This window comes from Hylobates moloch, unplaced genomic scaffold (genome assembly GCF_009828535.3).
Source record: "Hylobates moloch isolate HMO894 unplaced genomic scaffold, HMol_V3 SCAFFOLD_3, whole genome shotgun sequence".
Taxonomy (NCBI): Eukaryota; Metazoa; Chordata; class Mammalia; order Primates; family Hylobatidae; genus Hylobates; species Hylobates moloch.
In genome coordinates this window covers 135,106,025-135,126,803 of record NW_026652278.1, presented here as the reverse complement: position 1 = coordinate 135,126,803, position 20,779 = coordinate 135,106,025, and positions in this window count along the sequence as shown.

Sequence of the window (20,779 nt, the reverse complement as noted above, 5' to 3'; positions counted from 1 at the left end):
CACCATCACAAGAACAACACAGGGAAAACCGCACCCATGATTCAATTACCTCCCACTGGGTCCCTCCCATGACACATGGGGATTATGAGAACTATAATTCAAGATGAGATTTGGGTGGGGACACAGCCAAACTATATCAAACATCAAGTAATATTTCTTAAGCATCTCTTTGTGCCAGGAATTCTTACAATGGTGTGTATGCGCAAATGCCTGTATCACTAACAAGAAGTCACAAGAGCAACAAAACCAAGAAATTGGCCAGTGAGTGAAATGGTGAGAAGTGGTGGTTGTCTGTTTGGTCTCATGCACTGAAATTTTTAAGAATTACACTGGGTCCTCTCTCATCTGCATGGTATATATCTGTCCTGGACAGAGGCTACAGCATTAGAAAGCTGGCTTCTGAATTTTGAGAACTCTGACACAACTGTGACTCAATAACATTTTCCTTTGAGATGAAGTTTCACTCTTGTTGCCTAGGCTGGTGTGCAATGGTGCGATCTCAGCTCACTGCAACCTCTGCCTCCTGGGTTCAAGTGATTCTCCTGCCTCAGCCTCCCAAGTAGCTGGGATTACAGGCGCCCACCATGCTGAGCTAATTTTTTATATTTTAAGTAGAGACAGGGTTTCACCATGTTGGCCAGGCTGGTCTCGAACTCCTGACTTTCAGGTGACCCACCCTCCTCAGCCTCCCAAAGTGCTTGGATTACAGATGTGAGCCACCATGCCCAGCCAACTCAATAACGTTTTTAAAATTCAACCTGTTTCTTTTCCTCTCCCCTCCTAAATCAAGCAGGTACTCAATCATGCATTTCTTGCCTCTTGCCTCTTGCTTCTGAGTAGTAACCTAACAGGGAAAAAAAAAAAAAACTAAGAACTAAGTTTCCTGGGCCTGGGAATCCTGAATATACCAGTTCCAGAGAAGGAAGATAATGTGGTGTCAACAAACTATTTGTAAGATGCAAGGAGACAACTAAAAGCCCCACCACAGGGATTTTCCAAACCTGCAGGAAATGAGAAGGTGAATAGCTGCTGTGTGCTTTCTGTGCAGTGCAAACAAGGAAGTGGCAAGATCTCGGGAGGAGAAGTGGCTCTGTGTACAGCTCAGAAATTGAGACCACACCATAGTGTTACAAAGCCACCAGACCTCCAGGGCTGTGCTAAAATACAGAATGAGTGTCTTACTGCTAACCTGTGTGGGTAAGTGACTCAATAACCAGATGCCATGTCCTGAATTTTTAGCACTGGGCAAATTTTTATGTCATAGTCATGACATAAATTCCAGGGAGATAGCAGAGCTCTTTTAAAGACTGAAGTTTTCTCCCTTTCTGAAGGCACAGGAGCTCAAAGTCCTCCCTTTATGAAGGCACAGGGGTTCAAAGTAAGGCAGGATGATTTACAGAAACATAAAGAGAAGAGGTTCTTCCTCCCCACCTGTAGTGTTCCCATTGACCAGGGAAGACCGGGATTCATGTTTTCGTTTTAATTGGCACACGTAAGGGTACACCATAGTTCCTGAGTTTTTAAGAGCCACTTTTCTCCCCATCTGCAAACTCATTCCAGCAGCTAATGTTTCTTCCCACCTCAGCAAAGAATGGAGGCAATTCTTTATTTTTTAGCTATTTGATCATTAAGTTTTGTTTTGTTTTGTTTTTGTTTTTGTTTTGAGATGGAGTCTTGCTCTGTCACCCAGGCTGGAGTACAGTGGCACGATCTTGGCTCACTGCAACCTTTGTCTCCCTGGTTCAAGCAATTCCCCTGCCTCAGCCTCCTGAGTAGCTGAGATTATAGGTGCACGCCACTATGCCTAATTTTTTTGTATTTTTAGTACAGATGGGGTTTCACCATGTTGGTCAGACTGGTCTCAAACTCCTAACCTCAGGCAATCTGCCTGCCTCAGTCTCCCAAAATGCTGGGATTATAGGCATGAGCCACTGCGTCTGGCCGATCATTAAGATTTAATAGCTAATGGCACCTATTGTAATTGGGATTTGCAAACACTTAACCTGTTTTAATGAGACCTTTTGGATCCCAGTTCTCTTCTCGGCTGCAGGATCTTGATTCTTTCTTAGGATGCAGTTCCTGCTAAACACACAGCAAACTTCCTTATATTATTCTCTAATTTATACTCTTCACACTCCTACACCACTCACAAATCACAAAGAGAACTACCTCTGCAACCTTGAATAGGTGAGGAAAAATGTCTTCCACAGGAGCTTCTTTGTAGACATTTTTGTGCAGCAATCAGAGATTAAATCTTGTTTGTGACTCAGCCACCTGAGTGATTGACTACTACACAAAGCAAATTCATCTCAGTCTTTTTCCACTGTTTGAGAGCAATGATGGGTCAATACCCACTGCATAGTTTCACAGTATGGATTCGATCGATGTCTCTGTTTTTTCCCTCTCTCTCTTACAAAGGGACCTGAATCTTCCCTTTATCAATATTGAGCAAATGCTGATGGCAAGGAATTTTATTTCAAACAACTGAAAATCCATTTTAGTTTTTTTCCCACTTGCAGATTCAGATCATTGTCTTTTGCATGTGTTGCCCCCTTTGTGAGGGCATTTTCTAAACAGAAAGTAATCTACTTGCCTGACACATGGTATGTGTTCAATAAATTTTAATTAATAATAATAGCCCTTGTTGTTGCTATAGTAATAAAAAGTAAAAGTGAGTATAGACGGGTTGATCCCAGGGCTGGGTCAGGAATGCAGTGCCTCCGTGTGACCAGAGGACAGGACAAGGAGGTGTAGATGTTGTAGAAGGAAATGATAGGCTGGGCGCGGTGATTCACACCTGTAACCCTAGCACTTTGGGAGGTGATGGCAGGAGGGTCACTTGAGTCCAGGAGTTGGCGACAAGCCATAGTGAGAACTTGTCTCAATAAATAAATAAGTAAACAAATAAATAAATAAATAAACAAACAAAATTAGCCAGCCGTGGTGGAGTATATCTGTAGTCCCAGCTACTCAGGAGCTAGATGTAGAAGGATTGCTTGAGCCTGGATGGTTGAGGCTGCAGTGAGCCATGATCATGCCACTGGTCTCCAACCTGGGCAACAGAGTGAGCCCCTGAAAAAAAAGAAAGAAAGAAAGAGAGAGAGAGAGAAAGAAAGAAAGAGAGAGAGAGAGAAAGAAAGAGAGAGAGAAAGAGAGAGAGAAAGAAAGAAGAAAGAAAGAAAGGAAAGAAAGAAAGAAAGAAAAGAAAAGAAAAGAAAGAAAGAAAGAAAAGAGAAATTAGAAAAAAAATCTTGTTCCCAACTGGTTCAGAAATTTAGAAAAAGGAAATGGTAAAGTAAAAAAGGGAAAGCAGGAAAAAGAAAAGGTAGAAAATCAGAAGGTGAAGAAAAAAGAGCCAGGTATATAAGAAGAGTGGCACCAATGAAGAGACCTTGAGGGGAGTAAAAATCCCCTGTATACAGAGAAATAAATAAGAAGAGAGAAATCCAAAGGGAAGAAGAGGGAGGGATGAAAGGAAATAAAAAACAGAGGAGAGAAGGGGCCTCAGGAAGCTTGGAATGGCTTTAGTTGGCTTGTGAATTTCAGAGGAAACTACTATCTATTATCTTTCTCCTTTGAAATTCTAATCTGATAATTAACCATTACTAACAATTTTTATTTTTGCAGTCCTAAATGAGTTCATACTGAAGTGGTTAGTAATAGCTCCCCATTGACAGAAAGAGGAACAGAAATAATTATTTCCTGGCTTTCAGACATGGCCACAGCAGTACTATCTCAAAGGCCAGATATTACAGCTAAAAACTGCATCTGATAGCCAAACATCCTCACCCTCTGTGTTAATCTTTTGAATGTGTATGTTCAACTCAAAGACTCTAGGAGTGTTAAAAAGATTAATGACCTTAATATGTGTAAAGTTCTTTGAAGGTTAAAAAGTACAAGTACTATGTTTTTAAAAGTCAACATTTAATTTGTTAACTAAAATAAATTGTAATGTTTTATTTAGGCAAGTCTTTGAGAAAGAAAGAAACATGCATTAATTACATCGATTTATGTGCCTGTGCTTCCCCACATCAACTCTTTCAGAAAAATGCTATTAGTACTATTACTAACGATGAAATAGTGACAAACAATCACAACAACCCCTGGGGAAAAGTGCTATAAAGTACTGATGGCAGGTTGATAGCATTATACGAAATATACAAAATCATTACTAATATTTTTATTTGGTCATTGGCCAAATCTGAAGACCCCAAAGCAAACTTTAGAACATTTAAAATATTTATTTTCATTATGTTGAAGACATTAAATATATTACTTATTCTAAATATTATGTGCTCAGATCTATAACATTACACAAGAAAATACTTAGAGACTTTAAGAATTTTTTTGAAAGCAATGTTATAAGTCCTAGGAGTTTGCAGTAGAGAAGCTTCCTATCTTCTTATCTTATTGTGGGGCAGGTCTTGCCTCTTAATGGTGTCTTTTTGGTACATAGCCTGAAAGCCTGAAATGCCTCTCTTTCTTATTTACTTGAAGTGTTCTATTTTGGCATAGAAAGAGGACGTTGGAAGATTTCTGTGTTTCTACCATTCTAATAAGACTGAAAAATTCTAAAAATAGTCAATTTATATTTGGGTGTGGCCATGGATTCAATTATGCCTCATCTCCCAAAAAATTCGTATGTTGAAGTCCTAACTCCCAAGTATCTCAGAATCTGACCCTAACTGGAAACAGGATTATTGCAGATGTAACAAGTTAAAATGAGGTTATACTGGAGTAGGGTGGGACTCAAATCCAACAGGACTGGTATCTTCATAAAAAAAAAGAAATTTTGACACACTCTGGGAGAATACCATGGGAAGATGAAGGCAGGCATCAGAATGATACCATAGAAGCCAAGGAACACCAAAGATTTCTAGCAAACTGCCAGAAGTTAGGGCACAGACACGAAACAGATTCTCCCTCACAGCTCTCAAAGGAACCAATCCTGCAAACACTTTGATCTGGGACTTCTGGCACCCCAATCTGTGGTGCTTTATTACGGCAATCCTGGCAAACTAATATAGGTGTCTTCAAAGGGACAACGATATCTGTCATTGCATAGGACTTAGAAATCTGGGGGTGGGTGAGGGAAATTTCTGAAGAATGAAGCATAGAAAGCTACCACATAAACATTTTTTTCCTAATGCTCCTTTTCTTATTATTTTGTTTTTTTTTTTTTTTCAACATACTTATAGCCGCTTTCAGATTACTTTATTGTCTGCAGTCTTTAGAGGGCTTTTTTAAGAGAAAATGTTGTATTTTCTGATTCTTCATGATGCTCTTTTCCCTGTCTGGTTTATAATGTTTTATTATGAGTTCATTTTCAGTTGATTTCCATTGTTCTTCAGGAATGCAGTTTGTCCTGAGATGTGGAAGTTTTCTGAAGAAACATCTCTCCCACAGCCCATCCTGATTTGAGTTCTTTCTCTGGCATCCAAGGATTTCTCTTTCTTTTTGTCAAGTTTCTCTATAGTCATTTTTAGTGTCATGGTTTACTATTTTGTTTAGCATTTCCAACTGTTTTCAGCAGGTGGGGGACCCTTCTGCATTAGCTGAGGCAGCCAAATTGCCCAGTCTCCATTTCATGGGCTTTCAAGAACATTTCCATGCAAATAATAATAAGACAGAATGATCACTTACCTGTCATGATATAGTATCTGAAATATTTCTCTTCCCTTCTCTCACTTATCAAAACTAAAGTGATAAGAGCCTGTTGGCTTTTCAACTGAACCAAACCTTTAGTATTTTGATACAACAACTCCCTCAATAAAATTGTAAGCCGGTTTCTGGAAATGATTCTAGTAAAATTTATACCTCTTTAAATTTACTAAAATGTAACCTTTACAAAACCAATAAAGAGGCCTAGGGTAATGCTACATGCTTTGAAACACTTGTCATACAATTTTAATTCAAAACAAATAAAATTATAACTACCTTTTTTTTTTGGTCCTACCAAATAACAGAAATGTTATAAGCATTACCTCAACTTGATCTTCACAAACTGCATTTACATGTTTATGCTTCTCAACATAGGAGAAATAGAAGTCTCAGAGAGGTTAATTAAGGTCCCTGAGCTACTTGTTAGAGCACCTGGGATTTATGGCAGACTCCAGTCTTTCTGAGTGCCTGGGTTTTTTGTTTGCAATGGTATCAGGCTATTTTTCATCAAATATTTTAGCCTTTCAGTTGCACATATATAATTATGATGAGGGGATTTAAACCATCTATTTCTGATTTTAAAAATGCTTCTTTTTGTCTCACAAACAGTTGTAAGATGATTTATTCTTGTTTTATTATAAGAGAAAAACAATGTATTTTTATTCTATCACTATGAAGTTACATCAAGAATAACAAAACATTTTAATTTTATGTAATTGTTGTAGATTTTCACCATGGCAAAATGCTAGCCTTTATCCTAATCAGTATATTGGACTCTTTCAAAATGAAACACAACTAGTAACAGCAATGTATCTTAATACAGATCCTGCAGATTTCAGGGGCAATAGATACACTTATAGCATACTATTATGATGAGTTTCATAAGAATCTAGTTAAGAAGATTAAGAATTACTATACTGACAAATGCTTATGCTACAGAATCTCTAGTGTGAAAGTGGACAACAATATCTGCTAGTGATACAGGACACTGTTGGCCTTCAGGCTTGTCTTTCGTTTCATTTAACAAACTGGAGAGACAGCAGTTTAAAACAAGGAAATTTGCACAAGCAGATTTGCATAAGGACTTTGCTTTGGGATAGAAGATGATGTAGGTATTTAAAAAGGACCTGAAATGCAGGAAGTGGAAACAGAGAAGGAGATGCCATCGGGGTCATGTGGAAGGACTATATGAGACTCAGGATATAAGCCTTGCTAGGTTCTTAAGTGATAAAATATGAAATCCACAAGAGAAGATAGATGAAACAAGTATCTCATGGCCACCATGAAAGCTGCTGGTTTGGGGAGCATCAGGTAATAACGTCTGTAGCTTTGATATTGTCATTCTCAGGTGAGCAGAGGAAGCAGCAGCAATAACGAGGCATCATGAGGTTTCACAGGAAGACCATCAAAAAGAAGGATGCAGCTGGGTGCAGTGACTCACGCGTGTAATCTCAACACGTTAGGAGGCTGAGGCCGGAGGGTCACTTGAGGCCAGGAGCCCCAGACCAGCCTGGCCAACATGGCGAAACCCCGTCTGTACTAAAAATATAAGTATTAGCCGGATGTGGTGGCAGGCACCTGTAATCCCAGCTACTCAGGAGGCTGAGGCAGGAGAATAGCTTGAACCCAGAAGGTGGAGGTTGCAGTGAGTCGAGATCACGCCACTGCACTCCAGCCTGGGTGACAGAATGAGACTCTGTCTCAAAAACAGAAGGATGGAAGCAAAAGACTGTGACAAACAGCTGATGGTGACCAGCTTTTGATCACTGTGTGCAGATTCACCCAAGGACAAGGTTGGGGGACTCTCTACACATTGTACTCAAACTACTATATTCCCTCCTTTCAACTGAGGCCTTGCTGTCAGGCAGAGTATATGCCTTCAGCTTCCTTTAGGATCAACCCATTCCTAGGAGACTTCTCATTCTTTCATGAGGACAGTGGCTCACCTCCTGCAGATAGGTCTGTATCCTGGCACAAGCACAACTTCAGCCCAAGCTGACACCACACAATGTATACCTAATCTATGTTTCCCTATAGTTAATGTTTCATATTTTATTAGACTCTTTCTGTCACCAAGGTCAGACTCAGGCACTCTCAGAATGGGGACCAAAGAATTCAGTAATTCTGTTCTGGGTCCTGTTAAGAGGTTGATGGCTCCAATCATGGCATTTATGGCCCAGCAGGAGGTAAAAAAAGATCATAGAACTCCCATGTCTTTTCCCAGAGAGGAAATTTTTTTTATTTTTTTGAGACGGAGTTTCACTCTGTCACCTAGGCTGGAGTTCAGTGGTGTGATCTCAGCTCACCACAACCTCCGCCTCCTGGGTTCAAGAGATTTTCCTGCCTCAGCCTCCTGAGTAGCTGGGATTACAGGCGCCTGCCACCATGCCCAGTTAATTTTTTTTTTTTTTGTACTTTTAGTAGAGACAGAGTTTTGCCATGTTGGCCAGGCTGGTCTCAAACTCCTGACCTCAGGTGATCCGCCCACCTAGGCCTCCCAAAGTGCTGGGATTACAGGTGTGAGCCACCGCACTCGGACAGAGGCAAGATTTTTCTGAGCTTGTTGAAGTCTTCCTTGGTTGGCTGCTTCCACCTTGCTATCACACCAGACATTCCTCTTTGTTTCCCAGTAACCATTTCCAGAAAAACTTTGCCTTAAGTCTCCCAGATCAATCACTGTACGCTCTTAGCCCCCAACCTCGACCTTGTACCTAAAAGTCTGATGGAACAAGAAACTCAGTCTGCATGGTCTGAGTTAACTTTGCCTACTTCTGTTGGGCAAGAGGTGTAGGAAAGTCTGGGGAAGTATCTGATTAATTCCAACCTTTCCTTAGCTCCCACTCCTTGAGTGAGTCTTGTGCATAATAAAAAAGCAGAGGGTCCTGGACTCAAATGCTTGTGTCACTTATCCAAGATGTGGAGAGATAAAATAAGCACAGTGAGGTAAGTTGTCTCAAGGTTGTCACCCACCATACAGCACCCAACATCTCCTTCCCTCTAACTGCTCACCTGACAGCCTTTCCTGCTGCTGCAGGTTTAACACAGGGTACTGGCATTGCAGCCCCTCCCCTGGTGGTTTTACGTAGACCATCTGAAAGTATCCTTCCTGAAAATGAGAGCTAGGTTTCTTTTCTTCGTTACTAATAAGAGCTTGATGTATGATTAAAGCTTCTGAAAAACTGGAAGGCCTGTGCTTTCATAGTCAATGGTTTCAAGAAAATACCAAGAAAAGTATTTCTTTCTTGATGGGGTGATTTTCACCCAGTGAAGAGCATGCTCTATTAAGTTGTCTCAGGAATATGCATGATCAGTAGCTGGAACCGGGCCATATTTCAGCAACCTGGTGAAAGAAATGAAAAGTGTTTGCCTCCTATTGCTGCTGTTAGTCTTGATTTGTTAGTTTTGAAAGTACGGTATTATAAAATAAACCCACAAAAAGCCTCATGACTTTAAACCAAACATGACAGTTGTGTAATTTAAACATCACACCCTTAACCCTTATCCAATTAAATAAGCTTAAAGAAATATCCACCAACTGGAATACAGAAAAGTATTCTTCATAGAGACAGTTTTGAATTTTAGGTAAAGAAAATGTAAAGAAGAAATCATACATATAAAAATCTGCGTGACTACAATATGACTCATTTTTATATTGATAAAAATAACTATGTTTAATACATTGGAGTTGTAGTAAAGTGTTAATGATTTTTCTTTTAGTATTCAGATTAAATATCATACAGAAATGGAGCAAAGCAGCTATCCCTGATGGGTCAGAAAATGATTTTCATGAGTTAATAAAAAATTGTATCTTCTAAAATTTTTCAAATAACACAAAACTAGACGTTCTTGTTTAGGGCAAAAGGATGGATTCTGATAAGAACCATCTTTATGTTTCCTAATATTTAAACACCCTCTTTTGTCCTTCATGGAAATTAACAAAGAATTCTTGAGTCTGTCTGTTAGATAAAAACGTCAACAGTGAAAACACAGTTTCAAGAAAATTATTTCTTTCGTGATGGGGTGACTTTCACCCAGTGAAGAGCATGCTCTATGAAGTTGTCTATTTCACAAATATAATAATTTTATATTAAAGATAATTTTAAATATAAAATATATTTTAAAATATTTATTTTAAATATGAAATGCTCTTAGCATATTACTCTACATAATAGAGATTCAATAAATATTCTTTCCAATATGTGTATTTTTCTTTCTCAGATGTTTCTGGTACTCAGAAAAATCAAGAACATCATTTTCTTTTTTTTTTGGAGACAGAGTCTCACTCTGTCACCCAGACTGGAGTGCAGTGGCTCGATCTCGGCTCACTGCAAGCTCCGCCTCCCGGGTTCACGCCATTCTCCTGCCTCATTTTCAATCTGAAGAATTAAATAAGAAATTCAATAGAGCAGGATAAGAAAATGTCTGGCATGTTTTCCCATTACCTAGAATAGCTCTGTGGAGACCAACCATTCTGTGAAAACAACTGCAAAACAGGAATAATCCATTAAAAACATCTGCTGAAAGGCATCAGAAAACTAGCAAGGCAGCAAGACTGAGGAGCCAAGATACCTGAAAGAAGGGTGTGCAGAGAGGTGGGCTCAACATTCGGTGCTACTTTTCCTTGAGGCATTTGTCAACTCCTAAACAGCAGCCTAAAGATGAAGGAGCTGAGCAGATATTCTAAGAGTTTCACGGGGATAAGGAATAAAATGGAAGTTTAAGACCCAATAAGAAGCAGACAAAATATCCCAGCATTTCAGTTGGAACCCTGGATGGGATTCATTTCAGGAGTAATAGGGAACCAGAAACAAAGGACTGTCATGAAGATTCAAGTCCACCCGAGATTAAACTAGCTGATCTGCCTCTACCCAACTTTCAACCAGAAAGAAAACAAACCCTCTAGCAGTAACACCATCTAGAGTCTGGAATTATCTCTTAAAATTTTCACACACAATATCCAGATTTCAATAAAAAAATATCAGCCATATTAAGAAGCAACATAAATGATCAAAAGCCAAGAGGAAAAAAATCAAGTAAAAGAAACGAGCCAACAGGAGGCAGGACACGGTGGCTCATGCCTGTAATCCCAGCACTTTGAGAGGCCAAGGTGGGCGGATCACTTGAGGTCAGGAGTTTGAGACCTGCCTGGCCAAAATGGTGAAACCCCATCTCTACTAAAAATACAAAAATTATCCAGGCATGGTGGTGGGCACCTGTAATCCCAGCTACTTGGGAAGCTGAGGCATGAGAATAGCTTCAACCTGGGAGGCGGAAGTTCCAGTGAGCTAAGGTTGTGCCTCTGCACTCCAGCCTGGCTGACAGGCGAGACTCTGTCAAAAAAAAAAAAAAAAAAAAAAAAAAAAAAAAAAAAAAAAAGAAAAAGAAAAAAAGAAAAGAAAGAAGCCAACAGGAGATCCAGATGTTGAAAGTTTTAGTTATGGATTTTTAAATTACTGGGGTTAATATGCTCAAGAAATTTGCTGGTAGTATGAATAATTTTTAAAAAGGACTGGAAATTTTATAACAGAATCAAGTGGAAATTCTAGAACTGAAAATTAGAAAAACTGCAATTAGACATCAAAAGATAGGACTAATGCCATGTATGGAATATGATCTGAAAGGTCTAAAATATACGTAACTGGAGTTCCAGAGAAGAGGTAACAGAGACTAGAACAGAGGTAATATCTGAAGAAGTAGCTGAAGAATTTCCAAGTGATAAAAGTCACAGTTCACAAAATACTACCGTGCCCAGCTGGGAAAAATTCAAAACAACCTCCTAACCACAAAAAGGAAAGATATCTAAAAAGACAAAGAAGAAAATCTTTGCAGATAGAAAAAAAAAAAACCACATAATACTTTTAAAAGGAGTAATCATCAGTCTGACAGTTGATTTCACAATCGAAATATTGGAAGCCAGATGACAACAAACATCTTCAAAATGCTAAAAGAAAATAACTGCAGCCTAGAATTTTGTATCTAACAAAAATATTCCCCCAAATAAATGTTAAATAAAAACATTTTTATACAAGCACAAAACGAAAAGAAAATGTTACCAGCAGGGCTGCAGCAAAACAAATTCTAAAGGGAGCCCTTCAAGTAAAAAAAAAAATAATTTCAAGTGAAAGCACAGGAATAAAAAAGAATAAATAAATACAGAAATAGCAATGAAAAAAATCTAAATGAATATTAAACATGTAAAATAACAATCATATATTGAGGAGTTTATAGAATAATATGCAAATAGCACTAAAATAAATGACAATAGAAGAAAATGGGGGAAGTAGAAAAGTAAGTGAAATCATTTTAAATCCTTAGATTGTCCAAAAAGTGGTAAAATTACTAATTTTAATTAGAATCAAGTAAGCCAGGAATTCATGTATGATCTCTAGGGTAACATCTAAAAAAATATTAACAGTAAATGAATAGCTAAGAAGCAAAAAAGAAAAACTAATTTTTAAGAAAGGAGAGGAAAATAAAAGGTAAGAACAAAGAAAAACACACACATTGACAAATTTTGAAGGATTGAAGTTATACAGCATGTAGTCACTGGAAATGAGTTAGAAATCAATAATAGAATGTAACCAAAAAATTTATCAAATATTGAAAAATTAAGCAATACTCTCCTAAAAAGTCCCATAGCTAAGGGGAGAAATCCCAATGAAGTTAGAATATACACTGAGCTGGATGATAATAAAAATATTACATATCAAAACTTATAAAATGCAGCTACAGATGTGCTTTAAGGAAAAATGATAATCTTTAATACATCTATTCTAGAAAACAGAAGGGCTAAAAATCAATGATTAAGTATTCACCTAAAGAAGATAGAAACATAGTAGTAGATTAGACCCCAATAAGTTAGAAAGAAAGAGTAACAAAGATTCAAACAGAAATTGAGTCAGGACAAAAAATGCAATGAAGGTAAATAAAACCCAAAGTTGTTCCTTGAAAAGGCAAATAAATGTATAACCTTTGAAAAAACTAATAAAGAATAAAACAGTAAAGGTACTGATTACCAATAGAAAGATTAAAAAGGAATGTCACCATAAAGTCAACATTTATTAGACAGATAAAGAGAATTTTAAGAACAATTTGTGCTAACAAATTTGAAAACTTACATTAAAACACATTTTATCAAAATTGATACAACAGAAAATAATTGGAATAATTCTATACTAACAATAATTTTGAATCTGAAATTAAAACCTTGCCACAAAGAAAATTCAGACCCCTATGTGTTTATTAATGAATTTCTCTAAAAACATTTAAGAAATAAATAATACCACTTAGACAATCTATTGTGTAGAATAGAAGAGAGAACACTTTTCATCTCATGTTGTGAATCCAAGACACCCTGATGAGTATATTATAAAAAAAGAAAACTTCTAACTGAAACATTCTGAAGCAATATCAGCAACCTAATCTGGTGATTTATAAAAAGAATAACATATCACAACCAAGTAGGTTTTATTTAGGAACAGACCCTTGAATTTCAATCATGATAACTCAGTACAATAATAAAGGAGAAATTATCCTGTCACTATCTCAATAGATGCAACAACAAATAGATGTTGAATTTTTTGATGAAATTCAATGCCCATTTATGATAAAAACTTCCTAACCAGCAATAGAAAGAAATTTATTTAATATGATAGAGTATTTACAAAATAATCTTAAGAAAGTTTTCAGAATTAACATCAAGAGAAAGAAAACTACAGCCAAATTGAAAAAAAAATTTCTTAGATGAAATTATGAAGTTTATAAGGCCCAGTTTTCAGAGCCTTCATTTTCACAGGCCCCTATAAGTGTTAGGAATTGCTGGGGATTGTAGAGAATTCTGGAGAGAGCAAAGTGGGTTGCAACCAAGAAACATTTATATGTTAACATGTCTGAAAAATTGTGTAAAGTTGTCTCAGAAGAAATGAACTCAAATCTCTAAGTTTCCAATAATTTGTGGTACATTTTTCTTAATCTAAATAAATATTCCTTTTCTTACTGTATATTAGTGCATTATCACAGTGCTATAAAGAACTATCTGAGAAGGGGTAATATATGAAGAAGGGAGGCTTAATTGACTCACAGTTTTGCAGGCTTAACAGGAAGCATGGGTGGGAGGCCTCAGGAAACTTACAAACATGGCAGTAGGCAAAGGGAAAGTAAGACTGTCTTGTCATGGCAGATCAGTAGTGAGGGAGGAGGGGGAAGTGCCACACTCTTAAGCCATCAGATCTTGTGAGAACTCACTCACTATCATGAGAACAGCAAGGAAGAAATCCACCCCCATGCTCCAATCATCTCCCACCAGGCCCCTCCTCTATTTGACATGAGATTTGGGTGAGGACACAAATCCAAATGATATCACACACCTTTAAAAGGCATTTTCAAAAACCTATGATAAATATCATATTTGATGGAGAAATATTGAAAACTTTTTATCTGACATTGCAAAGGAGACAGGTTCCCCTTATTAACAACAGTTTTATTTAACATTGGTAGGAAAAAGATCCTAGCATGTATAGTAATGCAAGAAAAATAATACATATAAAGATTAGAAAGAAAAACTGTCATTACTTATAGATTGTATTATATCCAAGCTGCAAGATAATCCATTGGAAAATTATTGTGATTAAATGAATTTAGAAAAATCACAGAGTTCAAGGTCAATACGAAAAATCTATGTTTACATACCAATAAGTGATTAAAAATGATATTTTAAAAATTATATCATTTACAATTATATCAAAAAAATCTAGAAATAAATTAACAAATGTGCAAAGCTCTACACAAAAAATATGAAACATTATTTTAAAAAATTTCAAAAGACCTAAATAAATGGAAGACGTTCAATACCATAAACATGTCTATTATTTTTAAATTATTCTGTAAAGAGTATCTCCAATGCTGAAGGAAATAATGTATGCAATGGCCCATGGTCCATTTCCAAGACAAAGTGACTTAAATAGACTTACGTTAGCAAACGTAAATATTCTAGTATATTTATTCAATGTAACACTATGTAGCCATGAAATAAACATGTGTAGCAACACACCACATGGATGAATCTCTCAACAGCATTGAGTGAAAGAAGCCAGACACAAAAGAATATGTACTGTAAGGTTCCATTTATATATTTATATAATGTACAAGCAGAGTCAAAGCTAATCTACAGAGCTTAAACCTCAAGGTACTAATCTGTGGCCTGTTAGAAACTGGGCTGCACAGCAGGAAGTGAGTGGCAGGCAAGTGAGCATTACAGCCTGAGCTCCATCTCCTGTGAGCAGCGGCGGCATCAGATTGTCAATAGGAGTGTGAACCCTATTGTGAAACGTCCATGCGAGGGATCTAGGTTTCATGCTCCTTAGGAGAATGATGATCTGGGCCGGGCACGGTGGCTCACGCCTGTAATCCCAGCACTTTGGGAGGCAGAGGCGGGTGGATCACAAGGTCAGGAGATGGAGACCATCCTGGCTAACACGGTGAAACCCCGTCTCTACTAAAAATACAAAAAATTAGCCGGGCGTGGTGGCAGGCGCCTGTAGTCCCAGCTACTCAGGAGGCTGAGGCAGAATGGCATGAACCCAGGAGGCAGAGCTTGCAGTGAGCCGAGATTGCGCCACTGCACTCTAGCCTGGGCGACAGAGCAAGACTCCATCTCAAAAAAAAAAAAAAGGAAAAGAAATTGATGATCTGATGATGATCTGAGGTAGAAGAGTTTCATCCCCAAATCATCTTCCCCCTGCCCTGGTCCATGGAAGAATTGTCTTCCACGAAACCATTCCATGATGCCAAAAAGCTTGGGGACCACTGCTATAGTGATGATGATAAGATGCTGCCCATTGTGATAATGGTCAGTAATGGTAATGACATTCATTTACATTTTACATTCGAATTATATTCTTTTTAAAAAATGTGCTACAGAAATATATACTTTTTTGAAAAAACGAGCCAGTATTAAGGAAGTTATGTCAGTCCATTTTCTGTGGCTACAAGAGAATACCTGAGACTGAGTAATCTATAAAGAATAGAGATTTATTTAGCTCACATTTCTGGAGGCTGGGAAGTCCAAGATCAGGTGGCTGTATCTGGTGACGGCTTCATGCTACATCACAACATAGTGATGGAATCACACGACAGGAACACATGCAAGAACAGCAAGCAGGCACATGCAATGAAGACAAAACATGAAGGACGACCTTGATTTATAACAACTCACTCTCGGGTAGCTATTCCAGACCTACACTCGCTCAAAAGAGATGGGATTAATCTCTTCATAAAGGCAGATCCCTTATGACCCAAACACCTCTTAAGGATCCCACCACCTCTCAAAACTATTACACTGGGGATCAAGCCTCAATATGAATTTTGCTGTGGATGAAGCATATAAAATAATAGCAAAAGTAAATTTTTTCAAAAAAACATTTTGGAAAGACACTATGCATAAATTTTCTAAGCCTTTAAGGATTTTTTTTAAGTTTGAGTGAGAAATCTACATAAATTCCAAATTATTTCCTAGAGCAAACATGGATGAATTCTTGGTGGAAAAAAAAACACAAAGACAAAAGTAACCATGTCTTCTCACAGCTTTATTTTATATCTACTTTTCTTTTCATTCATTTTTAAATTAAACGGATTGTAATATTCATTTTCTATTATTTGTTTAGCAATTGCAAAATCAGATATGACAAAATCAACTAACAGCATAGTAAATGTATTTCCCTTATGCTTGTACACAAAAATCTGTTAGTTTTCTACTTTACTAGGTTTTTTTGGCATATTATTTAAATGTACCCTCACTCACAGGAGTCCTCTAGAGCTAAAACACATAATGATGTATGGTCTTTTCAGTTGATCCATTGAACATGATTACCATAGTCAACTAGAATTTTTTGGCAAGGTAAGTCAATTCTGCATCAGAAGTGTATAACAAATTTCATTCCTTCCACTATTGTAATTATAATGGAGTAAAGCTGAGAGAGTAGCAACATGGATGTCTCCCTGACATGAATGAGAGAAAGCTCTCTTTGACTTCTCCCTGTCGTCTTCCCTCAAAAGAGCCTTCAACTTTACATAAAGCTTGCAAGAAGCAGTACTTTAGGGACAGTAATCCCTTCTGGGGTCTTTTTTTCCCCAAGAACTTCAGAGAAGCTCTATTAGTAAAGATGGTAACATTTATACAATGGCCCATATTCATCTCTTTATCCTTTGAAGATTGTGCCCCCAAATTTGCCCTTGAATCTAAGGCTTCTCCGTGACAGCACCTGTCACATAATTCTCCTCCAATTATTTCAAGTTGCCTAGATGTCACATCTATTGAAGTTCATAATAACCACAGATATTGTCTTGATAAAAAGAGTTTATTACTATGTTTACACATGAAACCCAGCTCATGTCTCCTTGGAAGAATTGCTTAACATCCCTAAACTTAACTTTCCTTCTGTAAAATAAGGAAAATGATACATATTTCATAGAGCTGGAAAATTGAAGGTGATAATGCATAAAAAATACTGAGCATAAAGTATAGTAAGTATTCAATTTATATATTAGCTCTTATTATAATTAATGGGGATATACTTAGGAAGATTTTTCTCTCTTATGTATGTTATATCCACACTATTTTATATTTTAAGGACACCGTTATATTGGTTGTTGCACCTATTTGTCTCCTGTAGTTCAATAAAGTAAATGTTTGAAGAATTAAAAACAATTTCCCTGAGAGACTACAATTCTCACACTTTGGAATTTATTCTCAATGACTCCTCATGACACTGCCAATTAGTATGCCCTTTATTACATTACCATTTTGTTTGGAATTCTCTAGAGGTTGTCCACACAAAATACATCGAAAACTTTAGGAAAGTAAGTGTTGCAATGGTCAGAGTGATTGTGGAAAAAGGGCTACACGGTCACTAATAAAAAGTTCAAGATAAATAGCTAGAATTTTTCTTTCCCTTTTTCTTTCAACCTGAATTTTTCAACTTATAAACATTCTCTTAAAATTTTCATTCTGTTAATAAAGTGAACTTTTAGACAATCAAACAGCTTACCTCATTCTATAAGAGTAAGTAAAATTTAATAAAATGGCAATTAAACCTTTTTGCTGCTTAGAGTAATTTACATATTAATTGACAATTATTATATTCATGTTTTTGCCATTATTGATGCTACAAAATATTCTTTAACTCAACACAAACAATAATTACAACAGTTTACAATAACTACTCAGTTTTAATTGGGAATGAATGATGTTTATGTTCCTGAACTTGTGCTTTTAAAGAAAAGCCATGTCAATAGCCAAACTATACAAGAGTTGACTCAGCTCAGCTTCAAACCACAAATATTGCATTAACTGACACTGATGATTTTAAAGAGGTTCCAGATAAGTGTGCTCATTTTGCTCTTCACTCCAGTGTCATTTGATTGGTCCCCACTTACCTAATTAACAAGGTAACTCACATTGAATCCCATAATTGATTCAGGCCCTCAAATTAACCTCAATCCCCTTTTCAACCCCATGTCCTTGGGTTTTCTCCACATAATGTCTCCAACACCTACTTTCCTAGTCCCTCTCTCATTTTGTCATCTGCTGCCCACTCCCTTTGGCTTCCTTTTCTCTTGCATTTGAACATCCTTCAAAAGTCCAGATGAACTAGTATCCCCTGCCTCATCATGAATGTTTTGTATAGATCACTGGACAACAGAACTCAGAGACTGAAGTATTTATGATCAGATTGTTCTGGCAGAGTGACTAAAGCATGTAATATTTGAGGGATTTCAGAAAGGACCTCACAGCAGTATCAGTATCAAGTTGCTATTTTTGAATTTTGTGGTTGAAATATAAGTATTTCCACTGCCAGAGACCCAAGTTCCAATTCTTACTTGGTTGCTGATTATTTTATTTTTCTGACCTTTACTTTTCTCATTTGTAAAGTAAGGAAAATAGACTATATTGTTTCTTTCAGCTTTAAAATACCATGCCAAAAGGTTAGAATTTATGGATCTGCTATAAATCAAAATAATTTAATGTTTTAAAGATTATTCAAGCTCTGTTAAATTTCTAGGAGGCTTTATTCTTTTATTAATCTCATCTCCACACACATCAATTATGAAAAAGTCATGTCTACAATGAATATATTATTTCATTATGAGTTTTTAGAAGCATATGTCTCCTACACAAATCAGCACACAGTACCCTCTCTGAATGCTTAGTTCTCAGAGCACATAGTGTAGCCATTTCATGATCTTTATAAAATAATTTTGCTCTAACACAAAAAAGCACAGCTATCTCAAGGTTAATCTAAAACTTTAGAGCAAGAGATCTCATTTCCTTTATAAATAAGTCTATTTTTTGTGGAGTTGTTAGTCAATTTAAGCAGGAAAGTGTGCGGATTGATTCAGGTGTACCTCAGGCCAGTGGTTTGCTGAGTATGATCAATAATCACCCAGCCTATACTTCTAAATATTCTTTTATTTTAGTTACTCTTTTTTTATTTATTTTATTTTTTTATTATACTTAAAGTTATAGGGTACATGTGCACAATGTGCAGGTTTGTTACATATGTATACATGTGCCATGTTGGTGTGCTGCATCGATTAAGTCGTCATTTACTTTAGATATATCTCCTAATGCTATCCCTCCCCCCTCTCCCCACTCCACAACAGGCCCCAGTGTGTGATGTTCCCCTTCCTGTGTCCATGTGTTCTCATTGTTCAATTCCCACACATGAGTGAGAACATGCGGTGTTTGGTTTTTTGTCCTTGAGATAGTTTGCTGAGAATGATGGTTTCCAGCTTTATCCATGTCCCTACAAAGGACATGAACTCATCATTCTTTATGGCTGCATAATATTCCATGGTGTATATGTGCCACATTTTCTTAATCCAGTCTATCATTGATGGACATTTGGGTTGGTTCCAAGTCTTTGCTATTGTGAGTAGTGCCGCAATAAACATATGTGTGCATGTGTCTTTATAGCAACATGATTTATATTCCTTTGGGTATATACCTAATAATGTGATGGCTGGGTCAAATGGTATTTCTAGTTCTAGATCCCTGAGGAATCACCACACTGACTTCCACAATGGTTGAACTAGTTTACAGTCCCACCAACAGTGTAAAAGTGTTCCTATTTCTCCACATCCTCTCCAGCACCTGTTGTTTCCTGACTTTTTAATGATGGCCATTCTAACTGGTGTGAGATGGTATCTCATTGTGGTTTTGATTTGCATTTCTCTGATGGCCAGTGATGATGAGCATTTTTTCATGTGTCTGTTGGCTGCATAAATGTCTTCTTTTGAGAAGTGTCTGTTCATATCCTTTGCCCACTTTTTGATGGGGTTGTTTTTTTCTTGTAAATTTGTTTGAGTTCATTGTAGATTCTGGATATTAGCCCTTTGTCAGATGAGTAGATTGCAAAAATTTTCTCCCATTCTGTAGGTTGCCTGTTCACTCTGATGGTAGTTTCTTTTGCTGTGCAGAAGCTCTTTAGTTTAATTAGATCCCATTTGTCAATTTTGGCTTTTCTTCATTGCTTTTGGTGTTTTAGACATGAAGTCCTTGCCCATGCCTATGTCCTGAATGGCATTGCCTAGGTTTTCTTGTAGGATTTTTATGGTTTTAGGTCTAACATTTAAGTCTTTAATTCATCTTGAATTAATTTTTGTATAAGGTGTAAGGAAGGGATCCAGTTTCAGCTTTCTACATATGGCAAGTCAGTTTTCCTAGCACCATTTATTAAATAGGGAATCCTTTCCCAATTTCTTGTTTTTGTCAGGTTTGTCAAAGATCGGATAGTTGTAGATGTGTTGTATTATTTCTGAGGCCTCTGTTCTATTCCATTGGTCTATATCTCTGTTTTGGTACCAGTACCATGCTGTTTTGGTTACTGTAGACTTGTAGTATAGTTTGAAGTCAGGTAACATGATGCCTCCAGCTTTGTTCTTTTGGCTTAGGATTGACTTGGCGATGCAGGCTCTTTTTTGGTTCCATATGAACTTCAAAGTAGTTTTTTCCAATTCTGTGAAGAAAGTCATTGGTAGCTTGATGGGGATGGCATTGAATCTATAAATTACCTTGGGCAGTATGGCCATTTTCACAATATTGATTCTTCCTATCCATCAG